This window comes from Desmodus rotundus, chromosome 2 (assembly GCF_022682495.2).
Source record: "Desmodus rotundus isolate HL8 chromosome 2, HLdesRot8A.1, whole genome shotgun sequence".
NCBI lineage: Eukaryota > Metazoa > Chordata > Mammalia > Chiroptera > Phyllostomidae > Desmodus > Desmodus rotundus.
In genome coordinates this window covers 85,271,865-85,290,433 of record NC_071388.1, presented here as the reverse complement: position 1 = coordinate 85,290,433, position 18,569 = coordinate 85,271,865, and the positions used below count along the sequence as shown (strand labels likewise).

Sequence of the window (18,569 nt, the reverse complement as noted above, 5' to 3'; positions counted from 1 at the left end):
GAATTCCCTGGTAATCGGTCCCAGGTGTGACTCAAGCGGAGAGGCTGGCATGTGTGAGGAGGCTGAAATGCTTGTGCACATTCGGTTCCTCGCTCTGCCTGTCACTGTCACTAATGGATTGCCGGGTGCTCAGCCCCGCTGCTGTGTCTGCATCTCTCACAAACTGCGGAGAGGCTGCAGGAAGGCTTTCAAAAGTACATATTTGTTTCCCAATGATTAATGGCACCCTTTTTCTTTTCTTTTTTTTTTTTTTTTGTCTAAGTAATGGGCTTTACATTGTGTATTTTAAACTTACTGAGCCTTAGTCAATTCCTATAATGCATACCATTAATGTGATTAAAACTAATTTCCATTAGATAAATCTGATTAATTGGACACCAGTTAGCCTCCCCAGGTAAAATTTTTGTGTTCAAAGTAGTAAAAATAACATCTTTACAGAATCCCCCCAAAATGTGTACTGTAAGCCAGCTGTCACAGTTAAAATGGAATTATTTACTCAAGCATTTTATTTGCATCTGAATGTTTGACAGTATGGTGAATAGCAACATAAAAAATATGGGGAGATATTCTGGGTGTAATTTTTTTAATCTTGACACAATTTCCTGTCACACATTATTTCAAAAACTTCAGTATCCCAAAACATTCCTTTTGTTTGTTTGTTTTCCTTGATTCCTCATCAGGTTTCCCTCACTTCCCACAGATTCCATATTTTATTCACTCTTCTTCACATCCAAATCTTTGTTTATCTTCCTAGTCCCAGTGGGGGAAAAATGTACCAAACCAGCAAACATGTATCATTTAAGTAAAAGACAACTCAAATTTAAATATACATGCATAGAACCGAAGACTACCATTTCATTCTTTTCTGCTCAATCAGTCAATATATCTTTCATATCTGTCATTTTTTTTCTGCTATGTTGGTCTGGGCTTCTTCCCCCCCCCACCCCCCATATTACTACAATAGCTTTTTAAAAAATTGTAATATCTTAAAAGTGCTTACTTGTAGTAATCAATAAAAACAAGATAGAGACGGCAATAGGAGAACGTACAGGACAAATGCTTCTTCACAAAAGGGGGAAGATGAGCACTTTCTTAGTGTTCAACGTATCAACAATCATATACTTTTCTAGTATTTAAAGAATCCATAGCACACACTTTACTGATGTTCTAGGAAATTCCAGTACAATCGACAAATGGAAAGGATTTTATTGTCAATCAGCCAGTGAAATTAGTTGTTTCATTTTCTAGTTTATGTGGTATTTAGCCTGCATGTGGTCTCTTTCCCTGGAGAAGGGGTGAAGAAGGGCCAGTGATATCATATATGATTGTACATAGAAGTCCAAGAATGCTTGGTATTTTCTACATTTTACATATAAGAGGCAGTGCTCTATTTATATTATAGGATGTATTTCTAATTTTAATATAAAAATAAATAACATTGTTTAAAATGAAAATTTTAATATACTCTCATGATTAATATTTATGCCTCAACCACTATGAAACTCAGACTATTATTAAAAGGAAACTTTCTGTCTTTTTTTATACTAATTTAGGCTCTTGCAGATCTTTCCCAATTTCTGCTTTGAGATCAGGTGGTGCTTTTGTATTAAAGTGGCAGGTTTCTGTCAAAAAATGCCAAAGCAGGTCTCCATTTTCATAACACTGTCAGATAAGCCCGCGGTGGACAGAAGGTGATAGCACTCATACTTACTCCCCAACTTGTCCAGCATCTCAGTGAGACCAGTCGGTCTTACGTACTGGAAGAGGTCACCATAGTTTGTCCCAGCAACTGGTTCCTGGCACAAGAATAATAAGAAATATAGCTAAGAGATGGAAGAGTTTCAGGGTAATTGAGGTACCTTTAACATAATACACCATCTGAATCATATGAATAAAGTCCCACTTCTGAAATTCTTTTTTCTCCATCATTCTATTTTGATATTCAGATGATGTCTCCTATGCCAAGCAAACTTCATGTTCTCGAGGTTTGATGACTTGGCTACACACTCTTTGTACCTGGTGATTTGTTCAGCCCTTTGTTCAACAGCTTCATTGTTGATATGAACTCCTTGATATTGAGCCTACATACACTTCGGGGAGAATTTGAGTATCCGTTTCACTAGCATCTCTCCCCGATGCTTAGAACCTTAAGTTTTTGCTTTCTGTCTCCAATCCTTGTTATTATGCCTGGAAGCTGCTTGTTCATGGATTCCTGTATGCCCCGGTGTTCCATGGATGGGACTGTTGAGAAATCTCTGAAAAAATTCAACAGATCTGTTGTGATCAGGAAGCAGCTCCTCGTGGCAGATGCCAGGTCTGGTTTTCTCGGCAATCGCTGCTTAGCAAGGCTCCCTGTCTCTAGTGTATAATCTTGCGAATTTATCTGCATGGCTAATACTATTCCCCACTTTCATCTTGGTCATTTCTTTGCTTAAAAACGGACAGTGCCTGTTACTTGTTTATGAAAATGAAACTCTCCAGCCCTTCTACCTTAGAGTCAAATACTGAGTCCTGACCAGTGGAATGTGGGCAGAGGTGATGTCCGCATCTTCATGCCTGGACCACAGACCTCCTCCAGCAACTGCCACAGGCTTTCTGTCTTCCACCATTTGCTGGATGAATGTAGGAGACCCAGTGGAGAACTTTGAGGTAATAGTAGATGGAAGAACCAATACAGATAAAAGAGATTAGGGTCCCTGAATAACTTCATGGTTCAGAGCTCTTTGTCCCCAGATCCTACTTCTGCCACTGGACGCCTGTGGCAGCAAAAAAGAACATCCCATTGTGTGAAGAGAGTGGGGCTTTTGGGGGGTTCCTTGTTGAACAGTTAGCCAGTTACCCTAATATATGTCAGGTTTGCAATAGCAGTGTTGTCTGTACAAATCAAGATTAACAAAGTTGTTGGGAGGTTAACGCGTGAATTTGGCACTTTTTGTGCATAGCTTTCTCATTAGTCCCTTGCGTATGGCTTTTGATGGATAAACCCATCATAGATTTATAATAAATATCATAAGTCAAAAATGCAATTAATACACCAAACCTACTGGATGCCATAGCTTAGCATAGCGTACATTAAATATGCTCAGAATAGTTACATTAGCCCACAGTGGGACACTTACCTTGAGTTCCATCTCGAGAGTAATTGCCTCTCTCTTCTTCTCGCCAGAGTGGGAGATAGAGCTGGGCATTTTGTAGACGTGATGGGAATGTGCAAACACAAAATATCCATAAAACGCTGGCACCACAGTACACTGTAGAATATCTGTTGTTTGTCCTCGTAACTGTGTGCCTGACTGGGAGCTGGAGCTCCCTGCCGCGCAGCTCACTGCCGCCGCCCATCATCACGAGAGAGTATCATACTGCGTATCGCTAGCCCAAGAAAAGATCAAAATCCAAAATCTGAAGTAAGGTTTCCACTGAAGGAATATCATTTTTGCACCATCATAAAGTAGAACCATCATAAGTCAAGGACCTGTCTGTTGGTTTTTTTATAATTTTTTAAGCAAGTAGTTTTTAATCTTGCTTTGGAGCATTTGATTATAGTATCAATTTATGTACTCATTCATGTATACTACAAACATTTATTTAGCATCATTTTGTCCCAGGTACTGTGCTTATATGGAGAAAAAATATTATATCTTCAATTAAAAAATCTTAATAGATTATATTACAATCTTACCTTGACCCAATTCACTACCAAAACATTGCACTCAGTATAAAACCTCAATACTATCACTCCTCTCAGAATCCCAGGTGATTAGAGTCTCATCATCAGGCCTTATCTGAGACTCCCAGAATTGTTCTTGTGCCTGATTGTTCCTAAAGTCCGTTGCTAATGGAGAAGGGTTTTTTTTTTTCTTGTTTGTTTGTTGGGGTTTTTTTCCATTATTGATTCTGAAGAAATAATTCTCTTTTAATGAATTTCCATCCTTGTACAGAATCAATATCGATTTTCTTTTGTAAGCACCCATTACTTTAGGCTTTCATTTTCCTGGCTTGAGCGCTTTGATGGCAATACCGTGGTACAGAAAGTGCCTCCTAGAACTTTTGGCAGTTGAGTTTTTGGAGTCAGTTAACTAGGTCTAGGGTCAGGGGAAGGAAATCACATTTTCTGACATGGTTCAGCACTTAGGAGTATGTCATTCATGGCCATTTCTCTTTTCAGTCATCCTTCTCTCTGTCATCTGATAAAGTCTGTCTGTTACCTGGGGGCAGAAAACTGACCTTTGCCAGCTCGCCACTTTGGATTGAACATTTTGGACAAAACACAGGGATGGGAAGCACGGGTCTTGACACTTTATTTTAAAATCCTGTTTTGCTTCTTAATAGCACCCGTGGTTCATTCTTCACATTTCCTACAATAATATATATATATATGCCAAAAGCTTTAGATTTCACTCCTTAGTTACTTAAAATAAAAAGCTGACTGAGGAACTCACAGGTGAGCTTGGTTAATGCCATTCCCAGGTGTGTGTAAGAGCGTTTAGCCATCTCTCATAATACACTTCTGAACCGTTCTGATTGTGTGGTTGTTGAGACATGTGAGAAAGGTCTAGAGGGAGAGAGAAGGGGAATGGAAAGCAGTCTTAGGTTTGATTCCTGAGTGTGGCTCTGGAACCGAGCCTGAAAGCTCTGGGAACCAGCCATCACAGACAGCTCCCCTCTAACCTTCTTTGTTTTTCCTGTACTTCAACGGGCTCCGCAAGATGATGACACTTACACCATGGCATTGCCACTAGCTGTTTATATTTTCCTTCCAGCTTGAAGGAAAGGGCAACGTATTACTCTCTTTGAATCCTGAAACAAACGTCACTAACTTTTGGTGACTATGGGAATGGGTAAGTGAAGTGACCTCTACATCTGACCATCAATATGGAGCAATAGGGTAATAGAATTGAGCTGGAGACTTGATTGTTGTATAAATCCTGATTTCCCATCTATGATTTTCATAAAATAGGGTAGACAAGGCAGAAAATTAGTACAGAGAAAGAAGAGTAAAGGATAGAGAAGTGTAAATGGGGAGGGATGAGTAAAAGTTTTTCATTAAACTAAAGAGAAGGTACAGGAAGGTGAGAAGAGATAGGACTTATAGATGGGAGTAGAGAAAGAGCTATGAAAGAGGTTAAAATGTTGGTGGAAGCAGCCAGTAAGCATCCAGGAACATAGTCAAGCGGTTCTCTGACCCACCTAACAGGAGGTTGTGAGGATATGGGATAGTAAACCTCGGAGTTTCTCAGAGGGGAGCTGCTCTGTGGATAAGAAAGTCCCATTATTTGGTAACATTATTTTCCTTTCACGTCGGGTGGGTGTACTTGTGACAGTTGGAGTCTCCTTTCAGCCAAATAGCTCCCATATGCTACATAATGCTGCTGCTGATTAAAATCCTATGGAAGATTCAGGCTGTATCTGGAACGAGAGCAGTGTGAATTCGATTTATCAGTCTTCTGGGGAAGCAAAGATAATCAAATTTCCCCCTTCAGCAACTTTGGGACCAAGCCATTTGCCGAGATGACAATGGATGTGAGTCGCACACTTTCCGTTTGTACACCTGCTGCCTGTTAATCACAAGTTTCTGACATTTTGTGAGGGTTCTTTTTTCCTAGTCACATCTTGTGGGCTTTGTCATTTAAAGGCAAGAGCATTTTTGTGAAAACTAGTTATAGAAACATGCATGAAAAATTAGGGAGATCTGTAGGGAGACAAAGTTATAGGTGATGTGAAGAAAAACACAATCTTTTCTCAGAGAAATCTGGGTCCTAATGTGATTTTTAATTTATTAGGAGGTGAACTGGACAAGTGATTTAGGCCCTCTGAGCTTTGGTTCCCTTCCCTGTGAAACGGGAATGATGATATCTACACCAGAGTGTTGCCTTGTGGACTAAATTACATAATTCATGCTTGGCTATTCATTCTGGAAAAATCTGGGTAGTGAAAACTGCAAAGAACTCTCGGCACACATACTCCATTCAAATCCCTGAGCTAAGAAGCTTGGGCAAGCTTTAATTTAACATGGCTCCTAGCAGCCTAAGGCCAGGTGTTTCGGGGACAACCAAGTCCCCTTTGAACTCCTTGTCTGGAAAAGCTTAGAGCTGTCAGAAGAATCTACTGTTGATTTAGCCTCGCTTTCTTAGAACATTTACTAGAAAAGGTTTACAGCTGTGAATCCTTTCTCTAACGGATTGAGATGTAGATGTGTCTCCTCCAAGTCAGAAGTGTGTTTCTCAAGGATCTGAAAGCCATTCCTCTGAGATGTAATCGTGAAGAAGGCTAGGGCCTCTGTCTTCCTGTCTCCGTGGAAGGATAACTTCAGTAATCTCCCAGCTAGCAGGCCCGGCTGGTCAAGTCACGTTTATACTGACCTGCCCTTTGTAGAGTCCCTGCTTCAGCCCTCCCCCATACCTTATTCTCTTTTTAAAACCCCCGCTCACCTCTGTGCAAATCAGAATGGAGCTCAGCTCTTTTCCTTACTATTAGTTCTAACTAAGGTCTAGCTTTGTTTATTTTTGGAGTGTAGAGACTGGTTTTTTGGTAACATCTCCCAAACCCCTACCCCTAGATCTCCTTCCAAGGAGAAAGGAAAGTTGTTTTTTGTTTCTTTTTATGAAGGGGAGGGTGAGGCTGAGTTTTGTCAGGAAAAGTCATGGGAAGGAATTAGGAAAATGTGAGAAGGTTGTCTCTTTTTTGATACTGCTCCTGGGAAACAGGCCTGAGATCCAGTTTCTGCCCATAATTTTTTCAAAGGTCAGAAATATAACTTCAACAAGATTTCATTATTTTGAGCTTAAACTAAAATTGAATTTAACATGGGTTCAGATTTAGGTAAGACTGGATGCAAAGATATAAAAGGTGGAATTAGGACTTTTTCTCCATCTAGATCATGCTGTCTGATAAAATGTTTTATGTTAAAAGAAATGTTCTGTCTCTGAACTGTTCAGTATGACAGCCTGTATATTGACCATTTGAAGTGTGACTATTAGCAACCAAGGAAATGCCACATGTGGCTGGCGGCAACATTTGTAGAGGGCACAACTCTGAATCATACTGTGCCTGTCTCTTCTTGGCTTTATTCTTAGGCTCCTCCATGTGCTGTCAAGGTGGCTCCTGGAAGCTCCAGACATAACTGGTCCTGAAAGAGTATGATCTCCCAGAAAGTATCTTTCCTTTGGAAGCCTTTTCAACCCTTGAAGGGGATTCTAATTGGCTTTCCTTAGGTAAGTCAAGATAGACACTCTCCTGGTCCCACGTGAGTCACATCCTGTTGTGGGCCACCAAATTCAGTGCACTTCCAGGACCGCTCTGAGTGCCGGAGGAATAGTTATCCCCGGTGGTTTAAGCAAAAATTGAAGGACTTTTCAATCTCTTGTGATCACAGTGACAAATAGTAATGGAATGTTTAAGATATGTTGCCTTGTTTAGGGAACCATCAAGTGTTTGCTGTATTTCAGATGAATATGGTAAAAAGAAGGGGGCTAAAATTTGATTTTGTAATGATATAGTCCTCAGTGAGAATTTGAGAAAATGTTGCAAGTATGTCAGGCGATCGAGTCTTATCTAAAGAATCCTGTATCACCAATTCAAAAGAACCTATGAACCCCGATGTTCATAGCAGCATTATTTACAATAGCCAAGTGCTGGAAACACCCTAAGTGCCCATCAGTAAATGAGTGGATCAAAAAACTGTGGAACATTTACACAATGGAACACTATGCAGCAGAAAGAAAGAAGGAACTCTTGCCCTTTGTAATAGCATGGATGGAACCAGAGAGCATTATGCTAAGTGAAATAAACCAGGTGGTGAAAGACAAATGCCATATGATCTCACCTATAAGTGGAACCTAATCAACAAAACAAACAAGCAAGCAAAATAGAACCAGAGAATTGGAAATAAAGAACAAACTGACAGCAACCAGAGGGGAGGGTGGAGGGGGATAACAGTGGCAAGGAGGGGAAGGGTCAGTCAAGGAGCACAAATAGAGGACTCATGGGCATGGACAATGGCGGGATTGACTGTGGGAGTGGTGGTGGGGAGGGGCAGGGGAGAGCAATGGGGAAAAAAGCAAGCAACTGTAACTGAACAACACTAAATTAAAAAAAAGAAAATTTACTGGTAGCTATAAGTTAGATAGTCATGGTTATAAATTTATGGATGGATAGGCACTACAAACAGCAGGGGTGAAAAATATGATCCATAGGTTCCATTATTCCATTCTAATAGCCTCAAGTTCATGCTTACCATGTGGATTACAGGTAGAGGAATTTGTGGTGTGATTGGGTGAGGACCCTCACATTCTCTGTCAAGAACTCACATGTCCATGTTTTGGGCCTTCTTTCAGAAAGTTAGTGTTCGATGGCTTTCCAACAAAACCAATGTATATCCATGAGTTATTTTAATGATATATAAGCCAGTGTCTTGTCAAAATATCCTCACACACAATTATAGTTATTTGCACTTGTAAGTTTGTTTAGTCAGGTCATGTGGAGACGGTTTATGGAGATTTTTCTGGATGCTGAGTGAATAACGGGTCCAGAAAAAGATTGTGGCCTTAATTCAAGAAAGATTGTGTCAACATATCAGAAGACAAAACTGTAGCTATTAACAAGCCTGAAACCTTGAGAGAAACAGAATTTTTCAGCTCTAGGCAGCTGAGAATAAGAGTACATTGTTTTGCAAGGTGTCAATGGTTTAAGTTTTTAAGAACTTCTGCACTGTAGAAGTTCTCAACTCTTTTGCCAGGTGACAGACACATCTTGGTTGAGATAAAGCAATGAATTAAACAGGTTTTGACTTCTTTTCTCTAGACCACCAGTCATCTTTCCTCAGACATGGATCAAAACCTGGAGAGGTGACCATTGGCTTCTCTACCTCATTACCTAAAACTGTATAGAAAAACTTAAGTTTGCAAATTCCAAATGTGAACATCTCAGAGGTCAAGTTTTTCAAACTTACAATCACTTTACAAAACAATACATGAACCGGCAACTTTGATATCTGTTCCTTACTTAGATTTGTTTACAAGGGAAAATTATGGCAACTGCTGTGACTTCTGAAAGTCGAACCTCAGCATTTGAGAGCATTTAGCATTGAGCCAAGTGGTAGCCCAGTAAACTCATTTGGAGTAAGATATTTAAAGAAGAAAGTCGTGCCATATGTCATCAGCTGGCATGAGTTAACTTGCTAATCACACGTTGGCAAGAGCTAGTTGGCAGCAGATGGCTGAACTCTTCTGTGCTTCAGACCCCAAGCCTATCCTTTCCCATTCTGTGTTGGAAATCTAATTAAAAACCTTTTTATCACCATCAGATTAATTATAAACAGGCCTTTTTGTCTGGTAGGAAACTGACCTGTGTTTAACAACCTTCTCCCAAACGTTCTATTTTCCAAGATTTTCAAGAACTTTTTTCTAAGGTCATTTATTCAAACTAAATACACCTAACCTTTATGTCTCAAATCCCATGAGCCAAATTCGAGTTACTTATTTACTATTTAGGACTTAAATTGTTATTAATTCAAGAATACTTGCTAATATAATTTCAATACTTCTAGTTAATTTGATGAAATTAATTGAATGCCAACTTTATCTTCTTATCTACAATAAGCATAGACTACTGTACAGTAAAGAATTCAATGCCCATGAATTCAACTACTTATATCAAATGGACAAATACCTTAAATGGTACAGACTGTCAAAGATTACTCAAGAAAAAGAAATAACCTGACTAGATCTGTAGATCCCTAAAGATAGACCTATATCTCTACATAGTATAGATATTTATCTGTTAAGCAACCTGCCCTTTGCTCCAGAGAAGACACTGTCTCACTCTGTCTCTTCCATGGCTATTCACTATAAACAACATTCTTAAAAACTAGTATGAAACAAAGAGGCCCGCCGGGAATTGTCTCCTGACAGGATTGAGACACCTCATAGATGGCTGAATGCATGGCGGCTCCATTTTTTTGTGTGTCTTTTGTCCCGTGAGATTATCTACATGAGGCTCCTGGATCAGAGAAAGGACAGTTTCTTATAGCAAGAGCGGCAGGCTGCGTATCATAGCATAACTTCCTAATTCCTCTTCCGCAGACACTGCCCAGCAGAGGTCCACTCAAGGAGTGCCAGCTCACACCTGCACACAGAGGGGTGTGTAGTCCCCGGACTTAATTCTCAGCATTTGGCTTCCAAGAATTGCCCTGAGAGAAAAGAATGGCCTGCGGAATGTTTGCTCACCTCTCCGTGGTTCCAGCATCTCTGGGATCCTGGCTCCTCAATTTCTAGTAGCTTCAGCCAGCCATCCTCAGTACCTTAAATCAAAAGTTGCTTCATTTTTTTATATGGCTTTTCTATGTTTTTCTGAGAGAAGTGTTGGCTTCTGCAAGTAATTCCAACTTAGCTACTTGTAAGATACTTCAAGTCAGCTACACTTGGAATTAGTATCACATGTTAGTTTCTTGTTTATTTTCCATCTTCTTCTCTAGGAATATGAACTCTGTGAAATCAGGTGACTTTGCCTTGTTGTCCAGTGAATCCCCCGTGCCTTGTAAAGCACACGGCAATTGGTAGGCATTCAATAATATTAAATAAATACTCAGCCAATTTGTTGAGGTGAAAAATAATACAACCACAATTTTTAAAGTTTCTAGCTAGATGTCTATTGACTTATATCTAGTGGTATCTACTTCTACCTACATCTCTGTCAAAACACATTTCTCAGTCAAAATAGTTTATATTTTTAGGACATGGGTTTATTAATACACAGACATGTCTTTAGTTACGAGGAGATGCATGAATATTCTATGAGTTTGGAAATAGTTACTTTTTTCCTCTGCGACCTAAAAGGAGGTATAAATAAATAGAGATTATTTTATGCACACATCCTGTTTCCTCTCTTCTTGTAATGTCCTTTCAACCCTGCAGCTTCATCCCTGCTGCTTTTTTCCTTTGGTCAAAAATTGTGCCCATTTTGGATCCAGTTAACAAGTCACCTTTATAGAAAGTCTTCTGAGATTTTTTTCGTGGTGACTTGATTACTCTCGTCTCTGTGCTCCCACAGCTCTGTGTAGTTTCCTCTGCTACAGGCCTCATAACATTGTCTTTTAGTTTATTACTTCCATACCTGGGTTCCTACCTGATTTCTGAGCTCCTTTTATCCTTGTATCCTCAGTATCTAGCACATGGTCAGGCACACAGAAATATCTTGGAAAACGTTGGTTAGATGCTGTATTAAGCTTAGGATGTTATCTGTTTTAGGTGTATGTATACCTTTAAAAGACAACCTCAAAGTGGATCTTAGTTTGGAATTTTGGTTAGCAATCAGCAGTGTAGAGCAGCCACCGTGGGGAGACCAGGGAGGATTTCCTAGAGCTACTGAACTCTGTTACTCTGTTTATTCCTGCACTTAACACATGCCAAGTTCTTCTTCGTAACTACTGTCCTTGGAAACAGTCTTGACTTTCAGGAAGGAGGATAACGGGTATCATTTAGATGGCATAATTTTAGGAGAACTGACTAGATTTTCCTCTACCTAACTCTCCTGTACTTGGGTTTGGAATTCCACATAGTGAGATATTGCTGTGTGTTAGTTCTGCAGTCATGCTGTAAAGTAATTTTAAAACAAAAATATTTTCATGTACAGACATATATTAGTTTATTAACAAAATGATTTTTCTTCATAATAGAGGAGAGATGGTCAGGTGAGACTATGCCTGCCAGGACAGGGGTATGAGCGGCAGAAAGGGCAGGACGGAGGAGATCAATGGGGGACACCAGAGACCAAAGGGGCACCATTGAGACCTTTCTCAAAAATTTAATCTTTCCACGAGATGCTATTTTTATATTGTATTTTCCTAATCTGCCATGAAAAAACAATACAAATAGTGTTCTAAACCTCTTCCAAAGTGTTTTTTTTATTGAACTATTATATTATTGTCCAGATGTTGAAAAAATTGGAGTTTTAAAGGTACATGAAGGTCATTTAATATGAGAACAAATTACAGAGAGATGAAAATATCCAAATATTTTTTGGTTTTGGTTTAACTATTTAAATCATGTATGAATATAGTATTCCATTCTAATTTACTCTTATCAACACTAAGTGGTAAGAATCGTAATAGCTTTAATGTAAACACTTCAATTATCTATATGTTTCGGTTTGCTTTTCATAGGTTGATGGCAGTATAAGTATCTTGCACAATGATTATGTCCATTTGGCATAATATTGCCGTATACTTGCAAAAGAATGTACTTTTGTGAACAGATAGCTGTCTCCCACCAGCAATGTTTAGAGACTATAGATACAGGTAAAGACAGTGATATTAGGCTTACTTATGTTGGCCACAACCAAAATTACATCTACAAGCGTTTTCTTTATATGAGCTTACAATGTGGAACTATATGTTCCATACATGTGATAGGTTTAAACAATTCTTTGTGTCTGTGAAAAACATATTTGTATTTTTGCACTAAAAGAGTTTATATAATGAAATATCACCTCACACCAGTCTTATAAGATGGCTATTATTTAAAAAAGGATAAGTGTTTGTGAGGTTGTGGAGGAATTGGAAACTTTGTGCAGTGTTGGTGATAATATAAAATGGTATAACCACTGCGAAAATAGTATGGAGGGTCCTCAAAAAATTAAAAATGGAATTACTGTATGATCCAGCAATCTTTTTTCTGGGTATCTAGTCAAAAGAATTAAAATCTGGATCTTGAAAAGACATCTGGCCTCCTGTGCTCACTGCAGCCCTGTTCACAATAGCCAAGATGTGGAAACAGCCCAAATATCCAAATAGATAAAGAAAATGTTTTAAGTACTCTTAAACTATTTTTAAGAAGCTAAATTTCCTATTATATCTTTTTTTACCACACACACACACGCACACTCCCCAAGCAAAATAACATGAGGAAACTTTGAGCTGATGGGTATAGTTATTACCTTGATTGTGGTGATGCCATCACAAACTAATCAAACTGTATATGTTAAATATGTACAGCTTCTTGTATGTCAATTATACCTCAATATATGTGTGAAAACAATAAGAAGAGGATTTGAATAAAAGACTTTATCTAACAGTGGAACTGTGGAACCAAGCATCTGGAAGATGTAGGTGACAACTAGGCCAAGGTCCTTCTGCCATTGCCCGCCCCCGATGATGCACACGGGGTGGGGGGGCAAAAGTGGGTTTACAGTTGTGAGTACATAGAACACAGAGTTATTCTTGTATGATTATTTATTAATTATTACTTATACAAATGACTGTAAACCTACTTTTGCCACCCTTGTATAGAGCTAGAGCTCACTTCAGTCCTTGCTCATTTTCTTGGCTTTCCTGGTGGAGAACATAGGAGCTCAGTCTTCTCTGAACCCCTGGGAGGCTAGTGGTTGGAAGCACAGACTTTGGCCCTTAATACCTATGTAACCTTAGGTAAGATATTTGATTCCCAGGTTTTGTGTACTTATCTGTGAAACTGAGGCTTAAAAGCAATACTTACCAATAAGGTTGGAGTGAGGATTTCGATAATGTATACCAAGTAAAGCACTAGCAGGTAACAAACACTTAATAAATAATAGTTGCTATTATTATTATGGTTAATGTAATAATTTCCCCCTCTCTTTATAGTCATAAAGGGGAGAAAATTGCCACTTCACCCTCGTAGAGGAAAACGTATGGTGAGTTAGGGGGAGAGCCTCTCTCCTCTCCCTGCTCACACTCACCCGTGGGTGAAAGGCTAGGTAATTTTATATTAGGAACATTCCATTTCTAGTGTGTCCAGCTCAGCTTCTTCTTACTTTTCAGAGCCAGTGTGCCCACAGGCGTAAAATTCTGGTGTCCTCTCCAGCAAGCCTGCCTCTCGCCTACTTTTGTCTAGCTACGCCAATGTTTCATTCAGGCTGAATTCTAAACGAGCTCTTCTAACTGCCGATCTTGAGAGCCACATTCTGCAGTCAGCTTTATCAGTGGTAGGCGTGATCATTGCATCTCCATTTGTCTCACTTTCTCTGTTTGTTTTGAAGTTGAATGTGGAAGGTGAAAGGGTTACTGATTTGTTCTCTAACTCCCCCGAAGTTTTTGTTCTTTAAATTATCCCCGTGTCCTTTAGTGCTGTGAACTGAAGTTATCACTGTGGAATTTCTTTACATATTGAGCCTTAGGCGAGGTTTCTCCATCTGCTGGTGGCCCCCTTGCCAGGCAATAGCCATTGTCCCTGTTGGACTGTTCTACAAATGCCCTTGGCCCTGGTCCTGTCACAGCTGCAGGCTGATATGGGAGACGGTGCTGCTGTAGACACTTTCTTAGTGTTTGCGAATGCCATTTCCACTGTTGCCATCACAGAGATACGGGTTCCTGGTGGGACCAGCATCAGGAAGGCATTACCATGCCTCATAGGAAGCTATATTTTCTAGTCCAAGGCACCAGAGACAGGCCCTGGGGGCTAAGATAGTTTTCCAAATATGTGGATATATGCTGTGTCTAATCTACCTACATTGTGAGAATCATTACTTTTCTGTTTCCACGTAGATTTCATGATGGTCAGATAATCAGATTTCTTCCTTAAAAGCACCCCCACTTACTGAGTATGAACACTTATTCCTTCCCTTTAGGGATCTTCTCTATGATGAGAAAACCCCTCCTTCTTACGGTTTAGCTGACAGCTGCTGAAATAAACACCCTGGGTGGAGATTGTGAGGCCAGAAGCGGGAGCATATTGTCAGTCATGCAGGGATTTCTTGGCCCATGTTTTGTGCAAACAGCTGTGGCATTTTCAGTTTTCAACTTGGCAGACCTTGGTTTAAATATGCATTGCCAAAAACTATAGCTCATTTACTGTATCTTTCCTTTTCCAAATTGGAAAAGAAAAAAAAAGGTGAAATAAAGAGTTAAAGTGGGGTCAATGTGTAGTTGAACTTCTAGCAATTGACACTGTTTACTTATCAGACTCAGATGTTTTTGGTGTATTCATGTGGCCAGTTCTATGCATATGTGTATATACATTATGTATGTATGTATGTATGTATGTGTGTGTGTGTGTAGTAAATCAGGCAGAGGTTTTAACAGAGCGGACAACCACGAAATTAATGGTTTGTTGTGGTTTATTAATACCTGGGGGAGATTATAGGCTTTCAGGTTAAATGTTTAATTCCTTGCAAATTTGCAATGGGTGTTTATTTCCTTTTTTAAAATTTCTTATATCAGGTATTTTTAAAATTATTCCCCATAGTTAATTTGTATGTATTATTTTTTTAAAAATGAGGGAGATAACTTATGATACTTGGGACTCAAAAATCCCCTTATTTATTGCCATTAATTTTCTTTAAATTAAAAAAATTTATTGTATTTTCTTCCTTTACCATTTAGTCTCCTCATACCCCCACCCTCCTGCATTCACGACACTGTTGTCCAGGTCCATCAGACTTTCTCCTTTTAGCTCAATCCCTCCACCCCCTAACCTTGCTCCCTCTTAGCTGTCATCCTGCTCTCTAGGAGTCTGTCTCTATTTTGCTTGCTAGTTTAGTTTGTTCATTGGATTCCACATATGAGTGAAATCATGTATTTGTATTTCTCTGACTGGTTTATTTCACTTAGCATAATGTTCTCCAGGTCCATCTATACTGTTGCAAAGAGTAAAATTTTCTTCTTTTTTATAGCTGAGTAGTATCCCATAATATAAATGTACCATAGTTGTTTTATCCGCTCATCCACTGATGGACACTTGGGCTGCTTCCTTATCTTGGTGATTGTAAATAATGCTGCAATAAACATAGGGGTACATAGTTCTTTTGAATTAGTGTTTTGGGTTCCTTCAGATGTATTCCCAGAAGTGGGATTGCTGGGTTAAAAGGCAGATTCATTTTTAATTTTTTGAGGTATCTCCATACTGCGTTCCACAGTGATTGCACCAGTCTGCATTCCCACGAACAGTGCAAAAGAGTTCCCCTTTCTCTACATCCCCACAAGCACTTATAGTTTGTTGATTTATTGGTGATATTCACTCTGAAAGGTGTGAGATGATATCTCACTGAGGTTTTAATTTGTACTTCTCTAATAATTAGTGATTATAAGCATCTTTTCATGCATCTGTTAGCCATGCGTATGTTATCTTTGAAGAAGTGTCTATTCAGGTCCTTTGCCCATTTTTTAATTGGGTGGTTTATTATTATTATTATTTTTTGGTGTTGAGTTTTGTAAGTTCTTTATAAATTGTGGATATTAACCCCTATCAGATTTACTGGCAAATATATTCTCACATTCTGTGGGTTATCTTTTTATTTTGTTGTTTTCCTAATATGAAACTATAGTATAAAGCCATAGGAATCAAAACAACATGGCACTGGCTAAAAACAGACACACAGAACAATGGAGAGCCCAGGAATAAATCCACACATTTACAGTCAGTTAATATTCAACAGAGGAAGTGTGCACATGCAATGGGCTAAAGATAGTTTATTCAATAAATGGTATTGAGAAAATGGGATAGATATGTGGAGAAAAATGAAACTAGACAACCTTCTTAAACCACACACGAGAATAAATTCAAATGGATTAAGGCTTAAATGTTAGACCTAAAACCATAAAAATCCTAGCAGAAAATGTAGGCAGCGACATCTCGGACATTGCTTGTAGCTATATTTTATTGGATGTATGTCCCCAGACAAGGGAAACAAAAGAAAAAAAATAAGCAAATGGGACTACACCATTCATTTTTGGAAATTTAGTTATTGTGGACGTAGTTCTGTTGTCTGTATTATTGAACCTCTTTTCTATGCTACAGTTTCTCCTTTCCCATGTATTTTTCACATTACTATTGGTGATACAGATCAAAATATAAATTCGACCATGTTACAATCCCATGTGTTCAAATTCTTGCTGGTTCCTAATTTCCTACAAAATAAATCTCCTACTCTTTCTGTAATCATAAAAGAAAGGCCCTTCAATATCTAATGTGAAACTCTTCTCAACCATCTATCTTGGAGCTCTGCTTTCTTGTCCCCTCCCTACTTCTTCCCCATCCATTCTTCCATTGGAAACCATCATTCTGGTTAAATACTCTTTGTGGAACATATTATGCACCTTCATGCCTCTGAGAATTTCCTCATGATAGTTGCATTATTTGGATAACATATTACCTCTAGATTCCTTTTCCTTGTTTGCTTGGTGAATTCATAATCATCGTCAGGGCCCAACACAAACAATGTGTCATTATGAAGTCCTCAAGTTCATTGTAAAATATTTCTTTGTTTGAATGCTTATCATACCAACTAGTCATGAGCTCTTTGGGTGGGGATAGCACTCTATCTGTCAAATTATTTCCAGTATTTGTATGCCCTTTTTATTGGGATAAGGGGGAAGAAACAGATATCTATCTTCTTATAAGGTCTGTCTGAAAAAAGTCCAGCCATTGTTAACATAGTGAAAATGGTCTGTGCAACATCAATGTAACCTGTCAACCAAGGAGAGTGGATTGGAATGTGCATGTGTGAACAATGACAACCTCACTGTACTAGTCAGTGGGGGTGGTAGACATTGTCAGGTAAACATGCGTACTGTGTGGCTGTCACATTCAAAATGATTGAGTGAGTACAGCAATGACTCTGCATCAAATTTTGCATTAAGCTTGAACATTCCTCCACAGAAACTACTCTGATGATTCAGAAGGCTTTTGGGGATGATGCAATGAGTGCAACACAGATAAAAGTTTGGCATAAACACTTCAAAGATGGCCTAAAAGCTGTCGAAAGTGATCCGTGTCCTGGCAGGCCTGAAGCAGAACACCTGAGGATATTGAATGTGTATGGGCTGCAATCAGCCTGTTCACTGACTTTTGTTACCAGAGCAGAAGGAACATCGTGCTGCAGTTGCTAATGACTTGATTCAAACTGCTACCAATGAACCAGATTTCCTCCAAAAGGTCATAACTTTGAAGGAGACTGAGGTGTCATTGTTCTATGTACAATGTTTCTTGTATCTTGTATCTTCTTCACTAAATGTCTCTATTTTTCATATTACATAGATGGATGCTTTCTGGACAGACCTCACATATGGCTGACTGCAGAGATTGCTTTCCCTTTAACATCACACCAGGTTTAAATTGTTGCAAAAGGACTCAGCTTGTGTGAGTGGTGGTAGTCTCAACAGGACCCACTGCTGAGGCATTAGACCTAAGAAACTCCCCAATCAGTTAGGTTGTCAGATTCAAAGAATCTTCAAAGATTCTGCCTCATCTTCTCTAGGCTGACTCCTGCTGGTCATTGCAGATTCACGGTCTTTTTCTCTGGGGCTAAGCTCTGCCCTGCGTTGTTGGTCCACGATTAGCTTGGAAGCTCCGGTCTCCTCTCCTCTCTGTGGCTCAGTGGTGTGGACTGACAACACCACCCAGTCTGCTCTGAAGAACTGGTGCTCCACGCAGCTTCCAGGTTTCCTTTCTCCTTGGTTGATCTCCCAGGCTTTTTTCTCCAAAACAAATCAATAAGTTCCTTTTACTTTCATAATAGCCCTATGCATTATATACTATCATTATTCCAATTTATAGGTGGGAAAACAATAAGCCAGGATTCAAACCCAAATATTCTGGAAC

General features: G+C 39.2%; 1 long non-coding RNA gene and 1 pseudogene across 2 annotated transcripts in view; one reads left to right on the top strand and one right to left on the bottom strand.

The window, feature by feature from the left end:
• Window positions 1–18,569, top strand: part of LOC139440539 (uncharacterized) — a 121,277-nt gene that overhangs the window by 42,382 nt on the left and 60,326 nt on the right. The gene's annotated exons all lie outside the window — the stretch shown is intronic.
• LOC112320440 (histamine N-methyltransferase pseudogene) lies at window positions 1,481–3,339 on the bottom strand (annotated as a pseudogene).